Consider the following 22,928-nt stretch of genomic DNA (forward strand, 5'->3'; position numbering starts at 1 on the left):
AAATATGTTAGGAAAGACAAGAATAACTAGTGCTGCCTTGTGGAAGCATGGTAGACTAGATGATCCTTTGTGTTCTCTTCAGCCTATCTTCCCATTCCCTCCATCATTTCCCCCATTTTTGTATTACTTCACTCCCACCCACCCCCAACACACACAGGTTTTTAACATTTCAGGGAGAATTTGGGCACAGAGCTTCTCATTATTAAACTTGTAAAGAGTTGTTCAGAAAAATTTAACTTATTTCATTATGATAATATTTCATGTCTAGCAAACTGATTTGTAAGGCAAGAGCTACTTTAGTGGATGACATTTGGGAAAACAAGTCTCTTCAGCCTTTTTTATGTCTCCTTTTTGCAGTTGTGTTTCCTGCTACAGTGCCTGAATACCTGTGTTGCTTTCTGAAGTGAGGAAGAACAACCCTCCTGGAGCTCTTGGTCCAGGAGCAAATTCGCTGTCCTCTGTTTTTAATCCATCCAGAGGTCCATTGTTCCCAGAGGCATCTGAAGCATACCACTGAAAATTCAGTGGGAAAGCCCCACTTCAGTAAAGCTTAAATAAAGGGGAATACTTACTAGTGGATTGTGGACAGATGAGAAAAAAACCAAAAAAACCAAAACCAACACAAAAGCAAAAAACCAAAACCCAAAACCCAAAAGCCTAACAAATTATAAGTTATTTCTACTTCAGGATGGCAGCTTCCTAAATGGCTAAGAAAGTGCCTATGGGAAGATCCTGTACTTATAGGATAGTTGAGAATAAATTGGGGTTTGAGCATTGTGGTAATTCTGTTTGGATTTTACTTTAGCCTTTTCTTACCACTAAAAGAAACAGATGTGTACAATGCTGAGAATGTGTGTCTAATGCTAAACAAATCCTTTTGCACATACAAAAGATGAGTACATGGTGTCTGTGTTTTGCCAATGGATTTGGTAACATACTATGAATAAGCTTGGAGAGCATGCAAATGACAAATTCTTGATTAAAAAATGGTAAACTGCAAAGTCTTGTTCTGCTAGCTAGAGCTGCAGTAGACTACCGTATCTTCCTTTAAAAGGTGATGGATATTGGACACTGACAAATGCATCAAATACCATCAAAGTAGGTAGGTAGATAGGTAATTTCCTATCAAAAGTGTTAAAAGCAATGTTCAGATTCTCTCCTTTGATGTGAACTAGGGAGTTTGTAGGGCAGAATGTGACTCATAACATGGTGAAAAACACCTGTCTGTTTTCTCCTGAGCAACCAGGTATCTTACTCATTAAGCGCTCGATATTCTACAAGGCAAATTTACAGCCCCTGTCTGCCAAGAGGCTCTCAAATTGGAACACAAACATAGACTGAAGAGAAAATACACCAGGACATCCAAAACAAGTCTGTTAGAAAACATCAACAAAAATAGGTGGAGTAAGGGAGCAGAAGGGGTGTTGGAGATGTTTTCTGTCTTTGAAGAAATTAAGGAAATTTCAATTTGTGGCATTCTGCATACAAGTTAAAAAAAAAAAAAAAAAAGAAAAAAGAAAATCCAACTGTGTGGAACACGCGAAAGAAGGTGGTAAAGTACAAGAATATAATTCACGATGGAGTGAAAACCATGTGGTCTGACAATATAGCAAGGATGTGGGCAAGGTAAGGATTCTAGAAGGCAAATTTAGGTAGAAGCAGGTTTCCATAATGCATCCAAAAATACTAGGAACTGTGAGGATACTGAATGGAAGGCATGTACTAAAATCATACTTACTAATTAGTGTTTTCAAAGGCATATGGAATTCTTTAGAAACAAACTTCTCTTTCTGCAGTGTTTATGCCATCCATATTTAAGTTGTAGAGGAGAGTTTAGTTACCTACTTCATTCCATAAACTGTTTGATCCCTTATTAACCACAGTCCTCCCAAATTTTTCCAGGTTGTACCTTCAGCTTTTTACTGCTAAATTCAACACACCTATTTTTGCAGGTTTTAGACAATGCATTTGATGTTGTCTGTACCATAATCTTTTCTGGTGTGTGATTTGTCTGCTGAGGTGCTGAAGAACATCTATTTGAACACCTCGAAGGTGATAAATTAGGTCAAAATAATGGTAGGGTCAATGTAGGAATTAAGCAGTATCTAGCCTTTCTGCTGCCCTTCTGTGCTTGTATTTCGCTCAGAGTATTATTCCTCTTCTGATACAAAACAACTGATTTTTCATGGTAAACATTTTTATAATTAAGAAACTGGTAAGAGGATTTTTTATTCCCCAAAATCCCACAGAGGATCAGTATCAGAGGAATCAGAATTTAGAAATCTGATCTTGCAGTGGGAATTGAAGGAAACTCTACAAGAGTATCTCTACAATGGATGTCAGACTTGTGATAAGATTGTGGAAATTGAGGACCAGAAAAGGAAACAAATAGGGGTCTATTGTGACCTGAAGTTATGAAAAAGGGAGGAGGAAGGGACACCACAAGGAGATGGATAATCTGGGTAAGATTTCAAAGTTTTCAGAGCATACCCAGATCAAATCTCGGTGATCTCTGACATTTTGCCTGTTACAAAAAAGTGCAACATTCCAGATAAGAAGTGTATGTTGAAAAATTGGTTTTAAGCTGAAATAATTGGGTAGAGTGTGTTCATGAGTAATGAGCCAGTAAGCAGTGAGGAATCTATGACGCAGTCTAGAAAGTGAAGTCACGGTTTTATGGTAGCACGGGAGACTGCCGATGTACAGCTATCAGACCAGAATGACTGACAGATTAAATTTGAAGTGTGACTGCTGCTTTATTCCATCTGTGAGGTGGCATTTCCAGAAGACCATAGCAAACAAGATTTTTGGTGCTAAAACCACCAAATACTCTTTTTTTCCCCCAAATCTCAAGTTAAATGTCAATATTGCTTGCACATATATAATTTTTAAAATGTTCTGGAGTGAATCGTGTCATCTCACAGAACATCTTCCAGCCAGACCGAAGCCACTTTCCTCCTTATACACAACATGGGTACTGAGGCATGACTGAGAACAGGAAAACCCAGCTTTCAATGGGAAGTATAGGAAATACTTGAAAAAAGATTTACAAAACAGAAGGGGAAATGGCCTTTGAGAAGGGGAGGCATCAGGGCCAATTATCCTAGAATTACAGTACTAGTTCAGCAGTTTTCTGTTTATTTTCCAGTCATGCACACTCCTTTCTGTTTTTCTTCTTGATAGCTATACATACTCAAAGCCTCACAGTTAAAATAAGAAAACAGACTGAATTTTTTGTTCTGTTGGTGTTGTAACAACAGATCTCCTCTCAGCAGTTTAATGTGCTATCACAAACAGCAAAATGTACTATATAATACTGTGTGCATCATATGCTGGTGGAAAATATACCAGAATAAAGTTCAAAGGATTTATTTCCAACACATTATTTGAGAAGAAGTTAGGAAAGAGTAGTGGTCTTGTTATACAGATGTCTTTTTAGGAAAGAATAGTGGTCTTGTTATACAGATGTCTTTTTATTTATTTGGGTCCACTGATGGTGAAACACTTCAATCTTTACCTCTGAGAACAGCAAAGTGGTGACAAAGTGATTTTCACCACCCTGTTAACAGCAAGGAAACAAAAATCCTAACTGGAGTTCAGATGGACTTTGGCCTGAAATTAAGAATTCAGTTTTGAAATAAAAGCTTTCTGTGTGAGTTTCCCATGTTTATTTCCATGAGGTGTTGGTTGTTTTTTTTCCCTCTGTCACTTACTAGTTTAGCTACTGCACGTTCTTCTTTTATGCTTTTCCTTAGGGCTCTTTCTTCCAAAGAACAGGGCGCTCAAAATGCTGCAATATAGGCCTGTTGTGCTAGAAAGCTGTAGATGTATCACACATGGGTTACTTCCATTGGCTTCCTCTTCATTTTGAAATCCAGTCAACAAGTTGCTTTTCTGGATTTTGAAACTCTACAGTGCTCACTGTAATACCACTTTGGGGCATCTCAGTTTTGTCCCAGAGTCGCTTCTGCTTTCATCTTGGTCAGTTCTTGTCAGCCCCTTCCTATTGCTCACTCCCAGTGTTGCTCCTGCCTCTTTTTCCTTGTTGGAAACACAGGGTAAGCTTTGCATCATGCATTCATTGTTACTTTTGTAAAGCTTTTGCTAATACTGGTTATGAGGTGTAGTGTTTAAAACAAAACAAAACAAAAGAGGTGGCATCATGTCATAAGGTTCTTCTGTTCAATTAAGTTATGCCAAGTTTACATTTATGCAGGTGATTAAATTATTCTTGTGCAGTTTTTTTACAGTGCAGTACTTTAGCTCAGCTGGGTATGTCTTTACCCATGCAGCACAGCATTTCCTAACAGATTGCATTAATTCCTTATAGTTCAGTTGTAGCTTCTGAAGAATTTCCTATTGTTTCTAGGGTAGAGATAGAATCCATTTACTGTGTCCTCAGTGGAGGCAGACAGAAGTAGAAATTTGGAATTGTTCATTGGAATCCTTTGATTTTGTGATATGGTTCTCAGGCAACCATTCTTGGAGAGTTTGGGGGTTGTTTCCATCATCTAATGTAAAAAGACAGTTCAGGAAAAGAAGCAATTGGAATTTCCCTCTGGAAGAGCCCCTCTCTGTCCATTGATGGGCATGGAAATGTGTCTTCTTAACTGAGGTAAGTTAGGTACCAAAAGTCAAGCAACAGGAAAGTCATTGCACTTTGTTTTCAGCTCTTGTAGTGCGGGTTATTAAGCTTGAGGAAAATTAGAGGGGGATTCTTATAACTGGTCTGAAGTAAACTTCAAAATTCCCACCTCACTCTCTTCTCCAAGGTTTGAAGTAGTGCGCAGTCTTCTTATGCTTTGAAATCTGCATCACTTTTCCATTATGGACAGTGCTATGTAACTCTAAAAAATAATCCTTCTGTATTTTAAGATGGTAAGAACAAGTTCTGTGTCACAGAGACCATATTCACCTCTGATATTTGCTGAAAGTTTGTTCATTGCAAAACTCTCGCTTATGTATCTGGAGATACATTTTAGACAGTTTTATTCCTGAAGACCAACTCTTAAATCATTATAGCTTTTATTACAGATTTAAGAAAATGTTAATATCATATCTGAAGGATGATGCTAAATAGAGAAGTTGGCTTGTGCCTTTACATAGTACAGTGCTCATCATAAGAAGGATGCAAAAGCTGCCATTTTTGTGAGAGTTTGTCTCAAAAAATAATCTGAGCATATAAAATAAGGGAGTTGAAAAGGAGATTGTACTCAAAGGATTGTCCTTTGCTCTTCACACAGTACTTAAAGTTCATTCCTGCTTTTTTCTGACCATTATGAATACACAAATGACATCCTGCAAAACCTACTGTAATGCAATATTCTAAATGCCAGTCAGATAATGTATGAAGAAATTTATTACATATCAGAGGGTAGGACTGGAGGTGAAAAACAGACATGGTCTGAAATGCCCTTGTGTAGCTGAAGAATGGCATTTCATAGCAAGTTGGCCTCATCAGAAGCTGTGAGCACAAGTATTTACAGTATCTTTAGACAGCATCTCTCTCTAGGCACAATGATTCTCTGTTTCTTTGAAACAAGCTGTCATATTACTTAAAAAGAATTATCTAGTATTTCATTACTGTGATATGAAAAATTTCTTTAAAGAAGCAATTTTTCTCTATGTCTGCGTGTGGAAAGTGAAGCTGAACAAAACTCTGACAGGTGCAGGTCGGGGTAAATAATGGATTATAAATTACAATTGCAAAATGATAAAGCAAACCATATAAAAATGTGGAAGTGGCAGGTAAACCATATTCTTGGAAAAGTATTGAGCCAGTGAAGTCTAGAAATATATTGCTTCAGCAGTGTTTCCTCGATTTTGTCTCATAAAAGTCAGTGGTTTTGAGTTAGTTTAAAATAATGGATATCCTGAGCGGATTAATGGACTGTCTGTTGGAAGTAAAATCAGCACACATTTTGGGAATTTGATTTTTACTTTACAATGCCATGCTCTGTAAGATGACTTTCAAATTGTGCAGCACTTACACTCACAGGTACAGTAACTGCGTGATAGCGCAGTAGGTAGAACTTGTATCTGTACTATACTAGGTTTTAATAAATCCTATAACAATAATGAAAACTGATCTGCTCTTTCATGGCTAAGCATGGTTCTGGGATTTCAGTATGTGGAGAAGTATTGGCTTCACAAGCAGCCATGTGTTTTTAATTCAGCAGTCTTAATTACAGGAAATTTAATGATAATGAATAGTAACAAAGAATAAAATAAAAAGGAAGAAAAAAGACAAAAGAGAACTTAGTTTCCATCCAAAGGAAAGAAGTATTTTGGTAATAAATTGGTGCCTTTACATTGGAAAATTCATTTGTTGTACTTAGAGCATATATGCTAACTGTTAGCAGTTGTCCTTTATGTTGTTTTTGCTTTCCTTTTTATTTCTTCTTTGGTTTCCCTTTTATGGCTACAAGTATCTATTTAATAATTGGAAGAACATTATGTTAACACATGATCCTAAACAGGAAGGCAGCTGGTGTCTTAAGAGTTTGGTAATAGAATATCAGATTTTGTCACTGCTATAAAGTCAGTAATAAATTTAGGCAAAATTTCAGCCCCGTTGAACAAGAGTTTTTCCATTGACTTCAGCAGAATCAGAATTTCATTGCTGGGGTGTGATAAGCAAAAGCCTGAGTCAGTCTGTGGCAAGCAGAGGAAAGCTGCCTGTTTGATTTGCCTTGGTGGAGGCCTGAAGCTATCTCCTGACTTCTTGGTTGCCCATGTTTAGGCTGAAATGGCCGTAATCCCTTTGTCTGTATCATAGAGGGATCCAACCTCTGCAGCTTGTACCTTACTCTGTAGACTGTCCGATGGCTGAACAGGCAGAAAGGTATGTAGTGTTTTGTTTGTTTTGTTTGCTTTTGTTTTCCAGAAGTGCTGGAAAGGCAGTTTGGAGGAGCTGTTGCTGCTGTGCCCTCTGTGCTTTAACTTTTAGTACATAAGACTTCAGTCTCCCAGTTTTGTAAGACATCAAAGAATGAAATAACCAAGAAACAAATGTTCAGCATTTGGCACCAAATTAAACATGATGATAAAGTGTAGGATCCTAAGCCTGGAAATCTGTCCAGTTAAAATACCAAATGATCCAATTACAAATAAAAGACTAATTCATACTATCGTTGGGGAACCGTTGAGGTCATTTGTTCATGGTGATTCATTGAGTGAAGGACTATAATGGCCAACAGCAGCAGCAGCTTACATTAGACAGATTTCATTCAAAATTATTTTTGATATAGACTATAGTCAATTAACTGTAGTGCTCCTCATGTCAAATGTTATAGCTAAATTAATAGTTTTACCTAACTGTTGGTAGATTTATTTATGGGCTGCATATCACAGCAACATACATAGATTTATAACATTAAAAGGTGAACTGGTTAGTGATGCAGCTTGTCTGGTAACCATTTGTTTGCATATAGACTCAGTCAAATTTCAAAAATACAAATTTGCAAAAGCCTGCAAATTCCAACTAATGTCTGACAGTCACATTCTTAATTTTCCAAACCTTTATTAAAAATATCTATTGAATTAATTTTGAAATTGACTGAAACTTCCTTTTAACTTCAGTGCAATTATGCTTTCAATTTAAGAGGTATTTTTTCATATCCCTTCTTATGGAAAGTTCAGTAGCGGCAAAGATGATGTTAGAAACTTAAAATGTTTATTTACTTTTTACTCTCAATGCAGTAAAATTTTAAAACCTATTTTGTAGTACATGGCATTGTTTAAAGAACAAACAAAAAACTATGAGGGTTGCTTTTCACACCTGAAATGCCTTAGGTTTTAAAGTAATCTCAGTGCTTAATTTCCTTTGGAACTTAAAAAAAGTCTAGTATTTTTAAACCCTGAGGAACTACATTGAATCTCACCCAGTCATTTCTGGTTTCTCTGTAGATACTTATGAGCAAAGATCAGGACACTAAGATAATAAGGATTTCTGCCATCTTTTCTTTAAGTTAGTACACCTTGATTAAGTTTCCTTATTTTGTTGTTCTTGGTGTCATGCCCTCAACTACATACTAAAAACTGGAAAGATGGGAAGGCATGTTTGTAAGCTAATGAACTTTAGCCATTTTAATGTCTTATGTTTAAATACAACACTTTTTGTGCATGATGTGTGTAAAAACCTGGTGTGATGCAGTACAGAAGATGGAGCCAGACCCTTCTCAGTGGTATTCAGTGAAGAGATGAGAGGCAATTCCATTTAAAAATAATTTTTAAACCCACAACTTTTTACTGTGGGGGTAGTCAACACTGAAACAGGATGCTCAGAGAGGCTGTGGAGTCTCCATCCTTGGAGATATTTAAAACCCAACTGGACATGGCCATGAGCAGCCTGCTCTGACTGTCCCTGCTCTGAGCAGAGTTGGCTCAGACAATCTTCAGAGATGCCGTCCTGCCTCTGTCTTCTGTGTGAGTCTTGGCCAATGTAAGAACTTTAAAAACTACAGGTTATTTTAAACTAATAATCTTATGGAGACACAAATTAACCAGATTCTGAAATTGTATTTGCACTTCATGGTGTAAAATACACAGCTAATATGTATTTAGGGTAGTATTTAAAACCATTCTTAAGCTAGAAGTTGGTAACTCTGTTACTAAATTAAAAATCAAAGTGTTTTGTTTTTTTTTTTTTTTTGTTGTCGTCATAAGCCAGAGGATTCTGAAGTGTAAAACCACAGAATTTGAAAAACCAGAAAAGTCACAATGTTAATACTATGTTTAAAAACATGTCCTGAAGACAAACATTAACTAGCTGAAAAATATGTAAATTAGGAGCTTTTAAAATGCTGAGTTGCCCAAATCATTCATAATATTGCTGTATGTTGACTTTCCACTCTTTTCTTTTGTCTTTACTTCTACTAAAAGTGTGTGTTCCCCTTGAAGCTGCCCTGGTATTTTAGGAACTTTGCCCCTAATTCTGAAAACTCTACAGTGCATATTTACATGCATCTTGGTCAGCTAAAGACTTCAGTGGGGTTTAGCATGCAATACCGTGATGTTTCTAACATGTTTATTTCTTGTACTGTGATGGTACTCACAGGCTGAGCCCAGAGCCCCTCACTGTGCTAGGTGCTGCACACAGCAGGAGACGTTGCCTGCCCAAGGAGCCTCTGCTCAAGCACACAGTCAGGATGAGCTCCACAGTAGTCTCCACGTATGATATGAGTATCCTCCACCTTCCCCCAGCTTTCTAAGGGGCATTTTGGGGGATATCTTTCCTTGTTTTAGTTACAATTTTGTAGCTCTTGAAAGTAAAAGGGACACAGAAGAGAGGAAAATAAATTAAGGAAGTGGTGGTATGGCAACATTTGGAGCCTCAGAATGAGCAGGTGGAGAAGTATGGCTGGTGTCTGACATTTATACAGTGTATTTGCATGCCAAAAAATCTTGTAAAAAGGATTAATAGTTGTTTTGTACTTGCAGTAGTTGATAATGCAAAAAGTACAGCTTCCTTTTTTTCCCTTTTTTTTTAAATTTGTAGGCAGTATATGCCAATAGTTGTGTGAAGAGATCTGGCTTCTAAAGTGGTGACCTTCTGGCTGCATCATTACCTAATGTCCTCTTCAGTAAACAAAAAACAAATTCATATGCAGTTCTTTTACCTTTAAATTAGCATTGCATTTTTAGTATTTGCATGTCTACCTGTGGAAAAAATTGCTTTTTTTTTTTCCTGAATGATAGTTTAAAACAATAAAACAAAACTTTGAATAACATGCATGGACATGCTTTAATATATTCATGAGTGATCAAAATACAGGACAGAAATCACATATGCTGCTCTGCTGCAACTTTCAAGGTTCAATCCATCATTTTGGAACCCAGGGGGCTGAGATTTGACATCCTGCCTAGAAACCATACTTCAGATTGGCTGGAACTGTGCCATCTTATGTTCAGGTTAAAAGAGCAGCAGTAATTTGTCTGGGTAGCACTTTAACTATGCACAGCAAATCATAAAACCCATTTTCAGTAATAAACTTGAAGATAAAATAGGTCCATTTGCTTCATTTCCTGATCCATACAGGATTTTCATCATTTTGATGCAATACCATGGAGTTTGATCTTATAATAATGTAGATTTCTGTAACAATCTTTAACAAATTAGCAGTTTTATTTAGTATATATATACTATGTAGGAGATTTCTTTTTGGCATTTAGTGGAAGTATTTTTCTATTGTTCTTTGAAACTGAAAATATGAGAATAATTTCATAGAAGGAGTTAAGTTTATATGGTTGCCACAATAAATAAAGCCTGATTGTATACTTTTTCAGTTGTAAATACCAGATGTGAAAATACTCTATCCTGTTATTTTTTTCCCCCTTTATGTCTTAGTATAGCTTGCTTGCAAGGGAGTAGCATATGCAAGTATTTCCAGAAACTCAATGAAGATGTTTTAAGAATGTATATAAATATGATTTTTATTTATGGTTTTGGATTGTAATGATTTTAGATTTCAACCTTTTGTGTGCACCCTTGTTTGCAAGTGTGACTTTACCTGAGCAGCAAGGTCCAACTTAACTTGAGAGGGTAAGTTTTCTGTGTAACTTAGTAACCCAAGGGATGTCCTAGGGTGGACTTTCCTCAAGGGGATGTGCCAGTGAGCCCAGCTGAGAGAGTCTCTGGTCAGAGGCAGCCACACTTACCTGTACATGGAGGCTGTAGGCTTCAATTCAACTCCTTTTGGATGTTGCAGTTTGGGTTCCAGCATTGGCTTTCTTCTGATACAAGTCTGCAGAAGCTTTGTGTGAAATCAGGCCCATCCACTGTAAGAAACAACTTGAAATGTCATTCCGTTCATTGGACACCTAGTGGCTTGACCGTTAAACGGACTAGCCAGCCCCTCTGAGTCCTTAGCGCATTTCCGTCACTAGCCTTCTGCCAAGTGCCAGATCTCTGGTTTTTCTTTTTCATAGAGCCATTTCTCTCTCTGTGTTTCTACTAGGACCTCTCTCTTGCAGCTCCCCAGGCCTCTCCCTTTTTTGGTATGCTTTCAATTCTTAAAGTTAGCTAAGCCAAAAGGCAAACCCCATGTCACTCTTCCTAACTCCCATCCCCCATTTCTGAGTTGAGCAGTTACATTTGCAAGATGCGTCTTGCACCCCTGTGTGCTGCCTGTGCATCACCAATGTGGCTAGCACAAGGGGAAGTTCCTTCTCTTACCTTTTCCTCAGTACCATGGGGCTTTTTGACACTGTTGGCAAGACAGCTTGTCTGTGTTACTATATTGTAGCCTAGCCTACCCTACTGAAAATACATTCTTTCAAGGTGTTTCCTTTAAATGATTTGCCCCTTTGAAAATGCCTCTGGGTTAAGAATTTATGGGAATATAGCATACTGGTATTATACATGTACTTTACTGGGGTAGCCTAGCTAGGGGAAATGAAATGTGTTTCTGTATATTCCATCTTCCCCTATGGTAGTTAAGTGAGAGCAGACTGCAGGATAGCATTGTGCATCTTGGTGGCCACACAAGCACTTTGTATTCACTGGAGACTTGGAGGTACGACAGCTGCATATAAATATGCATAGTTGGAGAGATTCATGATTGTGCCTCGTTCTAGGACTGATTGGCTGTAGTGCTGCCACTGCAAATCAATGAGCGTTTTCCTCATCTATCAGCTGCTCGCTTGCTTGAAAGCAGACAAAATAGTTAAAACACCAACAGCCCACAGAGGGCTCCTGAGTGAGTGAGACTTGTTTGCCACAGCACTCAAAACATTTCCCTGAATCTACAGTAGCTCTCAGTAGATGAATTTAGCACTCAGCAGATTAATTTAGCTCCCAGTGTGCTGGATTTAGAAAGAAAAACTAATATAGATGAATACATTCTGTTCAGCCAGCATATTTTGTTTTGCAACAATACACATGTCTTATTTGAACTGCAATCTGGTTGGAAAGCATTTTGCGAATGGTGCATTGGTCATAAAAATGAGTCATGCTTGCTCATTTTTTAAAAAGCTCTCATCTAGTGCAGATTAAGGAAAAAGGTATTGAGCAATTCACTGGAGAAAGTATTGGAATTTTAGCCATATCTGCTGAGCTTTGGGCAGTTTTTTAAGGTAGACTTTGTGTTGCAAAAAAGTAGCAGCTGCTTTTCACTGTGTTACCTGCATAGCCTAGGTGATGTGTACCATGGTTACTCATGGTTACTTTGCTCATTTGCCTCATGGGCAGGATACAGGAAGGGTTTTCTTGGAAGGATTTGCAGACTGGAAGCTGAAACAATGTCTAATGGCAGTTGGGAAGAGCTCTCAAGGTGGAAAAATTCAGGATACAAAATCCATTGTTTTATGACTTCAGTATAAGCTTTAGCTTTCTTCCTTAACCTGGAAAATGTCACAAGGAAATTGAGACTAGATTGCTTATGCATGGTAGCAGAGTGACTAGCTTGCTTATGATAACAGTAATGCTTATTATTTCAGGAGCTGGGAAACTCTATAAAAAGATAAAGATATAAAATAAAGATATCAAACTCTCCAAGCTGAGGATATCATTTGCCTGGCTTTATTTAAATATTAAATGGTCAGGGAAGTTAAAAGAAAAATGATGCAAAATGGCAAGGTGGATTTCTTAAGTAGTATCCTCAGTAAATGAGTATCTTGTATGAAAGACTAACTCCCAACACATCTTCCAGAGCACTTCTTGATAAACAATTTCCACTACCAGCAGGAGAATGATTGTTATAAAATATTCTTTCAGTCTCTCAACAATTATTTTCTTCTAAACATTTAAGAATGGGTTGAAGAGCAAATAGCTCCTTTCTGTTGAGTCAGTGCCATACAGTGCAGATCTAATTTACTCAGGAGGATCTCAGCTGTTACAGTGATGGGTGCTTTATAGTAGTGATTCCCAGTTGTATTTAATCAAAGGACTACCAATCCTTTCAGAGAACACAAACCCAAGATCTTCCTCTTCAGTGACAATGCAGTCATTTTCATTTACAATAGATAAAAATGAAGCAAAACTTTGGATGCTCTTTTATGAGGTTTGTTTTCCCCATTTCTTTTTGTACTGGCTTGCATGTGTAGGGATGTTTGTATGTTGTCTTCTTTCTCAGTTTTTAAATCCTACAATATTTTTGGAGATTATCTTGTAATATTCTACAGGCTACCAGCAGCCTTTAGTCAGCAGATTGAGGAGATGAGGACCAGAGAAGGCTGGAGGCCTGGCTCATATGTTTGCTAGGAGTCTTACACATCAGACAGTAAAGTGATCTGTGCACAGTTTTTCTCTTTCTGCTAGATGGTAAATGTTTTTAGTAAAAGCAGGTGAAGTGGAAGTCTCTCAGGCATAATGTGGGATTTTATGGGTTCTCCTGTGTGGCACAGTGGTGCGGCCAGAGGGGCACTGTGGGGAGGCAGTGGTGACTCACCATCCCTTCTGGCTCCTCTTTTCCAGGAGGAGTGGGAATTTGTTATGAGTAAATCCTCCTGCTGGAAAAGGGGAGTGAACCAGCACTGTTCTGCATGGACATGGCAAGGCTGGCCAAGGTGCAGGCAATGAAGCTGCACTGTGTTTATTCTCTTCCTGAATGCTCAGAAGAGCAGTAGTATGTGGTGCTTATGTACCTATGTGTACAAATTATATGTGCCAGGGTCCTGAGCACATCCATTCCCCACCTCCACTTGATGTTTGACTGCCTTGGCTTGGGACACAGGTGTCCAGTCTTGAAGAGAGCTGTGAGAAAATTCAGTGGGGCTCACCCTCCTCTTCAAAGCTGCATTTTGGTCCTGGCCCAACACACCACACTCCCGCCCCACCCTTGGCCCTGCTGAGCCAGGCACCATCCCAACCCCGTCCCATCCCATCTCAGGGGCTACCTTCTGAGCCAGGCCCAAGGCCTTCAGCAATGACTGGGGATGGCTGGGCCATTGCTGACTCTGGTCACCATCCCCAGCCTGGCCCAGGTCACCTCACTGGGGGCTGTGGGAGGGGGCTAGTCAGAGAGGAAGGGCGCTGCACTGCCCTGGCAGCCCCATGGCCCCGGCCTCGCCTCTGCAGTCTCATACCAGCAGTGGAGCAGGGACAGAGATGTAGAAGACGGTTCTTTGATGCAGCCCTGAGCAACATTTGGGCCATCCTGGAAGCAAGGTGAGGTTTCTGCTAACTGAGATCCAGCTTTTTATTGGTGCTAGTTTTGAGTCAGCCAATCTTTTCTTTTCCTTGGTTATGTTAAGATGGTTTTATACGTAGATAAAATCTGGGAAAGCTAATGCTAACTCACAAAGAAGCAAGCTCTACTGCTAGAAGGCCTTTGTGAATGTTGCAAGATTGAGTACCCTAGAGTGTTAGCTTCCACAGATGTTTTGGGTAATGGGATTTTTTGGTAGTTAAGCTTTACTTTTGGTAGTCTGAGCTTTTGACCTTGCAGAAGGAAACTCATCTTCAGTGTTTTCTCCACTGCCTTGGGAGGACACCTCAACATCCTGCTGCTGTGAATCCTTACCTTCCACAGTCTGCTTCATTCATCTCCTCCTCCTCTTTTCAAGGTTTCCTTGCGTTCTTGGCAACAGCTACAGAGGAAATTAAAGGCTTTATTTCCAGACTAGCTTCAGATGTCACAAATATGGAGGCCAGTTTCTGAAAATCCAGTTCTAAAAACTTCAGTGTTTATTGTTTTCTGTGCTTCCCTGCCAAGATCTTCTCCCTGCTGTGGCAAAATACTGCCATCTGTAAGATATATCAAGTTAAATGTTAGCGTGTTGGTACTTGTGAATGCCATACGCTCATTCATGGCCTTGTTATGGTTTAAGATCGTGCCAAACTTCATGGCATGCAGGGCATTGTTTTGAATGTCTTTTTTTTTTTTCCCCTTTTAATTCAGTCTGGCCCAGTTTAAAAGTTCCAGCTTGTTACACATCCATAAGTCAGGGTGATTTCATCTAGATATACTCTTATACATAAATGGTCATTGTGGCTCTAATGTGTGCATGGAAACAGGGATAATATATATTGGTAGAACTGACGTGCCTGTACATTGTAACATTATAACATGTCCCCAGCAGTGTAGCAGTAGTGCTCCTGTAACTTCTCATGTAGAATATTTGCTGTTATAAGATTTATAGAGGTTAATTAATCTCAAAACTTGCTTTTACTTAATCATTACAGTAATATTTATACATTTATACAAACATAGTTTCATGATCATATTAAATGAGTTAGAAACACAGTTGGCTGTTTCTTCCCAGCAGCACAATTGCCCATTTTTTCCTATTTCTGTGACTTAATTTTAAGCTGCTATTGTCAACATTCTTGATAGTGTTCAGATTTCCACCTGTGTACAAACTATACTTTGTCAGAGGGACAGGACCAAACAAGCAATATAGGTGCAGTCTAAGCTGTTTAAATGGACTTTGCATTGTCATGTGTTCTTTCCATCTTCCCTTGAGAAACTTAAAGAATATAAAAAATAGACTTAGGTTGACTTGATCAATTCATGGGGTGTGGAAAGTATTCAGTTTGAAGCAAATAGAATAATTCTTCTGTTATTTAGAAAGAATATATGTTTGTTTTCAAATTCACAGAAGTGTGCATCTAGAGTTGCACAGTTTTAGTCCTAGGAAACAATAATTTTGTTTAGTGAGGAACAAAAACATTTTTGTTCCAAAAGTTCTACCTGTCCACTGGAAATAATTTTTATTTATGATTTTTGTCTACATTAGACATATGATTTACAACAGTGTTCCTCTTCTTCACCTTTTCTTCTTCTTTCTCCTGTCCCTGCCCCCCATTTCAGCAGACTTACCCATCTGATACAGATAATAATTTGTAATAACTTTTTCTCTGAGGAGTTGTACTGGCAAAGTCATAGTGGCTACCTCTGTCTGCTATCTCTGTGTAGGCAGTATTTCTTCATGATATAGTGGAGCTGTCTCTTCAAAATAGGTGACATACTCTAGAATTTTTTGGTGCATGGGCAAAATCCCAGTCTTCAGTAAAGTCTTAAGGTGGAAAAAGTGGATATCATTGTCCTGAATAGAACAATGATACTGAAGAATTTTGATCTTTTTTCTTCATATTTGATGAAAGCTTTGACAAATGGTGCAGAGTGGTATGATGTGATGGACCATATTTCCTGAGGCAGATGTGCCTTTATAGCACAGGAAAATGGTCCACTTTTTTTTTTTTTTTTTCTCTCCCAGAAAAGAACTTCTAATAATCTGTAGTTGATCTTGAACCTTGAACTTCATTTTAGTTTAGCTCTACATGTTGGATATTCTCTAAGATTTTCAGTGGTAGAGAAGTTAGATCATTGAGACCAAACCCCACTCAGGTTACAAGCAAGGCACAGTGGTGCAGCTTGTGCTGTTGTGCGGGGGGGCTGAATGATTACATCAGCTGCCAGGAGGAAGTCCAAAGGTACAAGATGGGAAGGTTTGAGGGAACATGCTGGAGGAAGGCTTTTGAAGAGAAACAAACATTTCTAGATACTCTAAAGTGTTAGTATACTGTGGGTTCATTTTGGCCTAACTCCACTGCAGGGTCTGTAGTTCATTTAATGTAACTCTGCTAGCATAACCCAAATGTATGCTGGGTTTTTATAAATGCCGTTTGAGATGCCCTTTGGATCCAGAGTAGACAGGCCAACATCTCCCACATTTCCACATAAAAATCTGAGTTCAGAGATGAGTAGAATGTAAATATTTTGGTAAGTAAAATGTAAATGGAAAGATAGATGATAGAAAATTAATAATCCTTTTTCACATAAAAATAAACCACACAGCTATAACCAGTACAAAAGGCATTCAGAATTAGAGGAAACAAGATGGTACTGGAAATACCAGTAAAATACTGGAAATTTTGAAGTTACTTTGGAATTCTGTGCAGAAACCACACAACACATTCCTTTCTTCTCTCCCTTCTTCTGTTGTTTTTTCTTCAACTGCATCTGGTAATAGCTATAGGGACATCAATTATTATTGTGTCAAAGACAAAAAATAGAAGTGCTGCACACAGCAAAATACCAATGACTAAACAGTTTCTGTCTAAAGGTATATAGGGGGAGAAAAAGACACCCCTTTTCTTTGCCCTGAAGCGAGACAAAATAGTTCATCTATGCATAGATCACTCCAAGGGCAGCAGGGGAAAAAGACTACATACATAAGAGTTGCTGAACTCTTATCATTTAGGAAGTGGGAGGAATAGTCTGTAGATTAGCATTCTAGTCTGGGTTATCAGGGATTTATCCTTGGTTCCTGAGTTATCACAGATATCCCACGGTTAAGTAGCATAAGTAGTTTTCCTATGCCTCAGTTCCCCATCAGGTAAAAATAGGGTTGTCTTACAGGGCTGTTGTGGGGATAAATACCTAAAGCTTGTTAAGTGCTTGGTTTATTCAGTAATTAAACTTGTCTAAGTACCTCGAAGCACTGTTTAGGCTGGAATGTGTATATGTTGTCTCCACACACCAAGGACTTTCTTAATAACTTGCTGCACCTAGCTTGGAAGACAGAGGAATGTGTGCACCTAAGAAGATGGAAAGATCAGGGGTGTACTGAAGTGCACTTGTGTCAGAAACAAGAGACAGTTCTTGGCGGAAGACAGTTATTTGTGCTGTGGCTGGACATGACCTAAGCAGAAAACAATCGAGATGTTTGGTCCAAAGAGATGCCAGAGAACAAGCGAAAGCTGCCTTATCAAATTCTCCATTGAGAGAGGAGGCAGTGGAGGAGCAACACAAGCAAGTACTTTATAGGAGGGAATATTTCTAGAATTGAGACTTCATGGAGATCAGACATACAGGCACAGGAACAAAAAATGGAAGAAAAATGAGTAGGAAATACCAACAGATTTTTTCTCTTGGTAGATTATCTAGCTCCAGACATAACTGAGGAGTTGGAAAAGCAGAGGGAGAACATGTTGAAGACGAGAAGTGGGGGAGAGTGACAATTGCAGCTACTGGAATAGAGATGTCAATTTATTGTATTTGACTAGTGAAAGACTAGTGTTGTGAATGAAGTTGTGCAGACAGTAGAGATCACAGAAGGATCAAAAATCAGATCTATAGTTTTCAGCTAAGAAAAACATATTGTGTGGAAATATTTCTGTATTAGAATAGTCAGAGGAATTATAGTTATTGAAATACTTCTCTCCCGCTGAAAAACCTCTGAAAGGAATCTGCCTGTGTTACCAGAGAAAAGAAGGGTGCTATAGAGATAACATAGCTTTTTCAAGGTTAAAGGCAGAGGTCACAGTGGTGCTGTAAATTCCACTAGCTTCAGTTGTCTGTGTCAGGCCCCAGGAGGAGACCGCAGGAGGGCTGCATGCAGTGAGCCAGGCTCTCACATGGGCAATGAAACCACGGCTTTTTTCTTAGTCATGATAGTGAAAAGTGCACTGTAGGTAAGTGTTTGGCCATGTAGGCAACAGGTTCCTGATGTAAAAATAGTTATGGGTGGGAAATGTTACTTATGTGGAAAAATACTTAAGGATGAGATAGTCAACAAAAGGGAAAGCAGTGGGAATACTGAAGCTGTACTGGGAAGGATGAACCAGAATTTATCTAGGAACAGATACCAAAATTTTAAGATAGAGAATAATCTTTAGGGTGAAGTGTGAGCACAGAGAGTTTCAGACTGGATTTGGAAGAGAAATATTCATAGAAGTCTATATTTGAGACTCTCATGGATTAGAGTTTTTACTTTGTTTTGTGATTTTATTTTATTTACTTTGCTAAGACCATGCAGTTTCTTAGGAAAAAAACAAAGAACAGAGTAACATGTCATCTCATCTCATCTCATCTCCTGTACAGCACTATATTTGGATAGGTTTGTTAGCTGAGGTTTTTGTTTGGTTTGTTTGAGGGGGGAGCAGCAAACAGAATCTAATTTTCTCCTATTTAGTCACACTAGTAAAAAAAAATGAGCAATTTGGTGTTTAGTTGTCAGGTCTATGTACCATTCCTGTACAAAATTTATTTAATAAAAATTTAAGCAAACACAAATGAAATATTGAAAGAATAAAGCATCTGGAACATTTTAAAGATGCACTGAAATACAATGTGATTAATTTCTATTGTGCTAATTACACCTATTATGAGTTAAAACAGATTCCACTTTGCAGCCATTGTTATGTAACTTGTGGCTTTGCAGTTCTTTGAAATTCAGTTTTATATTCTTGTGGTATATTAAAAAAAAATGTTGTGAGACAAATTACAAAGCTTAACTGAAATAGTGCCAAAAATCTCAAACAAGTTATTCTACTAGATAAATAACTAGTGTAATGCTTACTGTTTTTTGGTTTTGTTTTGGTTTGTTTTTTTTTAATCAGAAAGAAATGGTAATATAATGAGCCAGGGCTGAGCAGGATGTGATTTTTTTTCTGTTTTATGATTTAATGGAGTTGCTCTGCACCTATAGTGCGGTATCTAAGATCAGTTTGTGAGCTACTACTCCTGTGTAGCATTTTGTATCAACAATGCATTCAACTTTATGCTGCATGGATTGTAAGTGTGGCATATCGCTGAGTTTGAACGCTCTGGCATATAAGACAGCTCATAACAGGGGCAAGTGTCATGGTAAGTTTTTTACAAACAACAGCATTCACAGTCACTCAGCAAAACAGAATGTGAATCACCATGTTGTACTTGTCCCTAAGTGTGGGTCTGGAAGAGGTATGTAGGATGTCTTTGACTATTGCAGGCTTTTGGGTGTGAATGTGGTTTTTTACCTCTACAGGGAAACACTTTGGACCCTTGCAGCAAAGCTGCAGGGAGCAATAGGAAAGCAGAAATCTGCTGTTTGCCTACTGAAGGGGAATAAAGAGGCTTCTTGGGTGATTCCCAGGATGGTCGCCTGGCTGTAGATCTGTTCCAGGCACCCCACAAAGTAGCTGTCATGGGGAGTGAGCTGCAGGGGACAGTGGCTGTATGGGACCTGTGGCTGTGCCTTCTGATCCTCCTGCAGATGCAGTGGTGCTTTTACTTCTCTCTTTCTCCACTATAATGGGCTCATGGTGCAATCCAACTCCTAGTAAGTATATAAAAATTAATCCTGTTTTAAGTACTTTAGGAGAAAAAAGACTTACGTAACAGGCTCTGTCTTTTAGTAGTGAGTGAAACTACTACTAACAAATGAAAATAGTTATGTAAGCTTTGTTTTGATAAATTGGTCATGGCTTGCGTATTGTAGGAATCTGACTGCAATTAGCAGAGCCAATATTTGAGTCTAATTTCACCCCTCATTTGAAAACTGAAGTGAACTTGAAGCCTTACAAAGTAGGATAGATCTCACTGGGGAATTAAGTGTTCTTACCCCCAAATCAATCAACATTGAAGTTCAGTTCATTTAATAAAGTGTTTGTCTCATTTTCTGTATTAAGTTTCTGAGACAGAACTGTCCACAAATAAAAATTATTAAAAAATTAAAAATCCATATCAAGAAAATCCATTTAAATAGTTTGGTTTTGTTCACATGAGGAAGGAAGAGAGTTTGTTTCTAGTTGTACTTAATGTGCTTACTTTAAATGCAGAAATACCATGAACACCTTTTTTCCCCACAAAAATCTCCAGTTCAGATTTAGTGGTATCTGAGGTACTGGTAGATAACTTCTTCAGGTTTTTTTGCATTAAATATGACTTCTTAGTCTTTTCAGATTAACCCTTTTCAGCTGGAAATACGCATTACATAAAAGGGAATTTTTTAAACATTAAAGTTCATGAACTCCAACATTTTCAATAAAATTTAGAGGATTCTGTTGGCTATTTGTGCATGCATTTATTACTCACCATCTCCAATATTAGTAGTCTTTTCCTCCTGAAATACATAATTTTGTTTCTGAAGAATGCAAATAATTTTGTTAACACTTTTTTAGATTGCTTTATACTGCTGAGTTCTGTGCCATGTAATATAACTTTCATTTTGTTTTAGCTGCATAATGGGGTCAGAACCAGTCTTGTTTAACAAACATGCTGTCATTCAGTTGTGAGGGTAGGGGTGTCCTGCTGAATAGTGCAAGCTCTTGCAGGTTTGTTGAATTACTTCTATTGTAAACAGTGTAAATAAGTCTACCAGAGCTTTGCCCATTGAGCAAAATGAATCCATTTAGATAGGACTTCAGTGTTGGGGGGGTGATGGTCTCTCCTAGGCACCCAGGCGCTGCCACAGTGAGGGCTATCTCCACAGCCACCTAGCTGGAGTCTCCTCTCAATGTTGGTAGTGTTCAGCTCCAGCCCTACCCAAGTTGTTGCAAGGACTAAGCATCCTCCACTTTATTCAGCCATGTTTCTATTTCACGGGAGCATTAATTAGGACAGCCAGTTTAAGGTCCATCTCAAACTGTGGATCTTTCCTTCAGTCTTGGCAGTGTCTGTACAGGCAGCTATCCCTTCCAGGAGGTGTGAGTTGGAGAAACCAGTATCTCTGCCTGGTGTCACTGCTTGGTGAGTAGAGCCATCAGTGTCCTAGGAGCATTGGGGTTGCCCTGGGAAACCTTGTTTGACTCAACTGGTTGCTTTCTAGGAAAGCATTACAGATAAATGCTGAGAAAACAAACATCTCCACCCTGCCAGGAGTGATGTATCATGATATATCTGAATCCACCTTGAAAACAAAAAACAGATTCCAAGCCGGAGAGCTCTGGGTAGCTGACATGGGTGTAAAAACAGTTGCATGCTGGAATGTAAGAATTTGCAGCTTTCAAAGTGCACTGGACGCGTTCATCATTGTGTTTGTAACAAGCCAAGTATTTTGCTGGTGTAAGAAAGTGTATGAAGCGCATTGCAGCTTTATACTTAAAAAGGCCATAAAAACACTGTGCAATCAAATGTATGCTGTCCTGAAATGCCTTGATGCTATCACAAAGCTATTCAACTGTGATTCTCCCTGTCTCCCCAACTTTTTCAGTGCCCCTTAGGCAGGCATCTAGACTGATAGATTCCTTTTATCTGTTGTCTTTAGATTGTTAGCTGGAGGATATACAATGCCATTTTTTATGGAAAGGCTTGAGTTTATAATGGTAAAATAAAACACTTTTTACTTAAAAAAATCCTTACTTTAATTAGTCAATGTCCATTTCTGTTGGCTCGCAGTTCTTATTTCTTTTCCTTTCTTCACATAAATGGGCGTAGAATAGGAGGAAAGAAGTTTAGGCATTAAAATGTACATTCCAGCATTATTTGTGCTGACCTGACTTTAACATCTACAAGACTAGGGTCAGAAAAGCCAGTTTAATCATCTACAAACATCCAACAGCTATAGACAAGAACTCCAGTCTGTTGCTTTTAGCTATTGATAGGGCTAACCCCAGCACTGATGATAGTGTTGCAAAATAAAGATCTCACAGAAACCCAGTTAAAGGCATCTTTGTTTCTAACCTGTGACTTTGTAGAAGTCCTAATACTTCAGGTTTTAAAAATTAATAATGTAAAGCTGAAGTGAAAATAATACTTTGGGAGTGGGGATGAAACAAACTCTTCCCTTTTCATCTTTCTCCAATGATTTGCAGGCAAGCACAACCCCAGGCAACTTCCGAACTTCCATAATTGCATTGAATTCCTTGTTAATTGGGCTTTTCTCTTACCATTGAGTTCTTTCTTGACTAATGCCTGCTTTATAATGATTTGTGTGCAGACAATAAATGTAGAGATTTAATAGGATGAAGGCTGTCCATATTAAAGATATTTAGCCCTTACCTCCCATTGAAATCAATACCTTTGCAAATCTCGTTATAAGTGATTTAAAATTAATACACATAAAATAGGATTACTATTAAATGTTTAAAGGATAAAGAGAGAATAACAACTCTTTTCTCCTCTGAAAAGTGACTGTAAAAATCGTATCTTTAGAGTTGCATGATAACTGTCTCAGTATCTTGATGCTTTTTGTATCATATCGTATGTGCTTGGTTTGAAAATAAGAAGTTGGTGACTGTGTCTGCAGACTGCAAACTAGAAGGGAAACTTGCTTCATTTCCT

Source organism: Strix aluco, chromosome 2 (assembly GCF_031877795.1).
Source record: "Strix aluco isolate bStrAlu1 chromosome 2, bStrAlu1.hap1, whole genome shotgun sequence".
In the NCBI taxonomy this organism is placed as follows: Eukaryota; Metazoa; Chordata; class Aves; order Strigiformes; family Strigidae; genus Strix; species Strix aluco.